We start from the raw sequence: 5,464 nt of genomic DNA on the forward strand, positions 1-5,464 counted from the left end.
ACTGACAGCATAAGTTGTCATCGAAGCACACAGTAGACTGTAGTTCTATTAATACAGTTTTCCAACCAGGAGTGAGCGAAGACGCTATTATTAAGACTATATTTCCCATAGTGCACAGAGAAAAAGTCAGACCAATAGGACTGCAGCTAAATGACACAGCGACGGTGGGCAGTCCTAAGGCTCGCGTTCAACTGGCGTCTCTTGTAACTGCATGCGTTGGCCGTTCATTAAATTTGGAGTAATGGTTAAAATATTTATTTCCCTCATATAAATTATATTTACTTATTTGTTTGTTCGTTCGTTTATTTTAACGTGTAAAACGTTGATAAAGACAATATTGTGGACCTGCTGACGTTTAGTTGTTGCAGGTAAATGTATAAACCAGTGTCATTTCCCTAATATTAGGCTGTAAGAGTTACATGATATAAACTACGAGTTGTGTTTATTTCAGTTTATATCCGTCGTTTTTATTATTGGTAAATTAATCCCATATATTTATTATTATATTATACATTAAAATTCAGGCGAGCAACAAAAGTTAATATTTAGCTACTTTTTTCTTTTTAAGCTAACTTTTTAAAAGTCCTGGTCTAAGACGTAGGCTGCCTGATTTATTCTGATGCCTATTCATCTACACTTGAAAAGAAAATTGAATGAAGTACATCTCTCCATACAAGAAAAAAATTAAACGAAGGGACACATTCCAAAATTAATTAAATCATAGCTCTGATATATATGCTGAGACGAGATAAAGAATTCTTCGACTGAAAACTCACTTCAACGTTAGCAACAAAATAAAACCCACTATGTTTGTCTACTGTAAATAGCCTACGGTGCACCAGCGCCAGCAAAGGTGTCAGTAGAACCAGCGACTATTTGTACCGTTAATGGAGTTAACGATACGTTGCAAATGACTGACAGAACCATATTTTGAAAGCTCTTGTGGTATCTGGTATTGTATCCTAAGATATTTTCCGTTTTTATAAATCGGGTTTAAATTACAGAAAAGAGGGGGCCCTGAATTCATCAACCAACCAATCACTAGCCTGACGCAGGGAGTCCCGAACCCCGCTGGAGCTGTGAATTGCAAGGCTAAATGCCAATGACATGGCTATCCATCAAGTCCGCATTACCATGCTGTTAGCAACTAATTAACAAATACAATCAACCTGGAAACTGGACAAACAAAGCCAAGACAGCGGGACGCAGCCACAAGGCGGCCGGGGGCGGGAGGTACAGCCCCTTTAAGGGTTTAAACAAGGGTGCAGAAACTCACACTTGCTTAACTGCGATAATTAACACGGAGAATAATGGTGAAATAAACACAGCAGTGTCGAAATTAAAGCGAACGGCTATTATAACCTGATTAAATAAACGTTTAAAGCTACTCGAATATTGATAATGCCACGCTGCATGTTAAAGCAAACGTTTCCTCTGTGACAATTTTCATTTACTCATCTTCAGTCGTATGTAACTAACATTTGTTAAGCTTCCAGAGTTGGAAATAATCTTTTGGCCTCTCCGTCTTCTTGTTTTTCAAATGCAAAATCTGCGTAATTTTGGATATTATTACTTTGTTTTCTAGCTATGTAAAAAAAAAAACTTAACTGGTGTTTTTTTAAGTTTCCAGGTGCCACCGCGTAAAATAAATCCGTCCCAACCAGTAAATTCAGCGGATTAAAGTGTATGCCGGATTTCTAAAAGTCGTAATTCAGGAGGAACAGAACTTGGAAACGCGAGGTGCGAGGTTGTAGTAGACGTGAGGAGCTTAAGATCTGCTTTATAGGCGACCATCTCAAAAAAGCGAAGAGTATGAACTGAAGATAGTACTGCCTCCATGACATGCAGCTCCATCTTCTGGACGCCAGTTTCAGAAAATAAATATTTTTAGACCTGTTTAATTTTTCAAATTATTTACGCGTGTTTTTTTGTACTTTACAACTCGCAGCCTATGTTAGAATTGCGCTTTGGGAACCTATATTTTTTAAGTCGGACAGTTTGCATGAATAACTGTTTACGATTTCTCTTATAATTTGCATAATACTAAGACTCAGAATCCCCTACGGTAATACAATGTTAATTATTTTTTTACATTACAATGGAAAATGAGGCGGTGCGCGAGCATTATTTATTCTGCATGCATAAAGCAATTTTCGAAGTTGCCTAATCAACAAAGACATTCTGCGTCCACTGAGCCTTTCCTTTTGTTTATTCAACAGGAGGTCATTAAACTGTGGCAAATCCGCGTCAGATTTAACTAAAATATCTGTGAAATCCACATCCGTTTATACCAGCTCAGAAGAGGACACAGCCAAGCCAGCGCATTTCTGCAACCGCGACACAATAGCATGCGCACGTGGTTCTTTACTGTATTAACTAAAGAAATGTAAACTAAAAGATTGCTTTGCTACCATAAAACTGTCCACGTCTTGTCAGATGCTAATTTAACGGGAGATGAGGTTTAGTCTAGCTACTCCAGTAGCCGAGATCTTTTTCTCCCGTTTAGCCCGTTTAGTGGCCCCAACGAACTCGCACTCCCTGAGCTGCGAAACGACACCTGAAAGTACTTTTTCCAAATGCCCTACTTAAAATGAGACAGGTGCTACGTTAATATTTCCGATTCCTCTGCAGACGAAACGTCATTTGCGCTGCACATTGTTGGCGCGTCTAGCCCGCGGGAGGCTCAGCGCGCCTCGGGGGCGCAAACACTCGTTAATCCCCACTAAATAAGTTCGCTTCTTTCGTGGATTTCGTTTGACAAAAGGATAAACACTGTGTGCTTAAAACCACTGTGATGGAAGTTTCCTTTAAACGCGCGTTTTACATGTGAATCCGTGCGGTGGGAGTGGCAGGTAAACGGCCCCACCAGCAAAAGAGGGATTAACGACGTGGGCAGCGCAAAATTATTTTCTGCTTCTAATTCTCGATTTTCAAAAGCACACTTTGTAGGCCTACAAGAATATATAAATATGGTTATACAGACCTAAGCGAAAATGAAGTTTCATTATGAGTTGATAGGCTACATAATCGGCGATTACGAATGTAAGATAAATTATGTTACTTTTGCTTTCACGTTTCACTTAGTACATGTTCACAGCAATATTTGATAGGCCTATTTCATGATGATAGTATTTTATTGCAGTTATAGCGTATATAGCTATATTAAAGTTTTATTAATTGTAGAGCTTTTTTCTCTGAAACAAATTACATTGCTTAATTTAGTACTGGATAAACAATACAAAAAGCTTAGTTTCGACACCAGTATAAAAGGAGAGGATTTTCTGCACCATCTCATTCATGGGTGTAGTAACTTATAATTTAAAATCACAATTGAAAAACAATCGGTCTCAAAGTGTTAAAACCGTAAGTTATCGGTAGAGCCTTGCTTGATGTGACTCATGAAGATGGACATTTTGCTTTTTTGCGCTACTATTACATGGAATCGTACCGGGTTTCACTGGCCCCCGGTGTAAAGCAAATGTCGACAAAGCCCAAGCGTATAGCAAACCTGGATCTAGGTCTTATATATGGGCGGACCTGTAGCTTTTCCCGTCCAGTCTGATTTTATCCGATCCCAAAGAAAACCGAGCTCTCGCTCTCCGCCGTCCAACGCTGACAGCTTAATATGCATGATCTCAGCGGACAAAATACCACCACGTGTTAACGTATATAAATATAGTTATTCTCTGGATTTCTTCGAATCCATGTCTGTCTTTGAAAAAAGACAATTTTTAATGATTGCTTGAGCTGTGAAGTTAAAGGCTCAGCGCGGGGCTGCAGCGTGATAAATTGCAGCTCGAGTTGGAAGCAATGTTTAATTGGAAGGTCACTTTGTGTACTTGTAACTGTAATGTAATAAATAGTACTTGGTGAAAATATGTTGGACTCTCAGAGGGAGAGTATGACATCTTCTTGAATCTTGCTGGAGGCAGAAAACTGCGAAGTCTGCCAACTGAATTACAGCGAACGCCCCCCACCCCCGCCTTTTGTCTTGTGATTGTCCAAAAATAAAACGTTTCTGGCTGAACTTTCTCATACAGCTTCATCTTCAGATCTGTTTTCAAAAACGGTGGTTAATGTTTTCTCCATAATGTGGGTTTGAAATTAAATAGACTGATTAATTTTCAAATGGACGAATAATTTTATAATATTGTGTTTGTAATGGAGAGGGGGCGCAGGGTTTGGGAGTGAGCCTGTGACGGTCACCATTCGGTCACCCTTGCTGAGTTTATGAGCCTCTGGCTACAGTGTAAATATGACCTTGAAATGAGCGGTTTGAGGGAGCCATTACGGTTAAGTCTGTGTCCCATGTCTGCGCAGAGGCTCCCTGTTTACTCACCAGTTAACCTCCTGTGTTTTAAACCAGCTTAACATTGGAGGGAAGGCTTATGTTTATGTCAGCCTGTGTGAAAGCGCTAGTTTTATAAGCAACTTGCGTTTGATGGCACACTGATTCTGGGGGGAATGTGGGAGAGTAGTGTCTAGATGGGGGGGGGGGGGAGTGGGTAGTTACTTTTTATCTGCCTCTTTATCGCATTCAGTGTTAAATGAATAAGCCAGGACTGGTCTGTCTGCTTCCTGTCTCTTGTGGGCCATCTGTCAAAACCATGTGCAGTACCGGTTGACAGGGTGGGCCTGTCCTATAGAAAACAAAAGCAATCGCTTAGGGCACCATTTGATTTGGGGGGGGGGGGGGGGGGGGGTAAAAAAGGGAGTGAATAAAATCTGAAGAAACACCTCTGTTTGCATTCCGAGACATTACAGATATATACACTGGAATGTTTTAGTAAGTTCCTTCTGAAACATACACACTATCCAAATACCTGTGCTACTGAAATATAGATATAATAGTAGTCATTATTTCATAGAACTAAATTGTCAAAAATTGTTTTCTGCTGCTCCAGGGTAGGTGCTCAGCAGAATCTTGCCACTGTCAGAAATAAAGTACCAATTTTTACCTTTGAGGGTGCAACTACGGTCATATACACCAGGACTAATCCTATGGAAACGGTCATACACCCCAGGACTGATCCTATGGAAACGGTCATACACCCCAGGACTGATCCTATGGAAACGGTCATACACCCCAGGACTGATCCTATGGAAACGGTCATACACCCCAGGACTGATCCTATGGAAACGGTCATACACCCCAGGACTGATCCTATGGAAACGGTCATACACCCCAGGACTGATCCTATGGAAACGGTCATACACCCCAGGACTGATCCTATGGAACCTTCATATACCCCAGGACTGATCCTATGGAAGTGGTCATATACCCCAGGACTGACCCTATGGAAACAGACAGGATTTAGGGAAAACATTAAGGAGAACTTCTGAAGTATAAACCCGCATCTTCTAAAGTAGAGGGAAAGTAACATCATATAACAAAAGGAACATAATCTATGAGCTCCCACAAAAAAATAGAAATTGTATTGTTACAATTGACATCAAGATGATG

Source organism: Brienomyrus brachyistius, unplaced genomic scaffold (assembly GCF_023856365.1).
Source record: "Brienomyrus brachyistius isolate T26 unplaced genomic scaffold, BBRACH_0.4 scaffold71, whole genome shotgun sequence".
Classification (NCBI taxonomy): Eukaryota; Metazoa; Chordata; class Actinopteri; order Osteoglossiformes; family Mormyridae; genus Brienomyrus; species Brienomyrus brachyistius.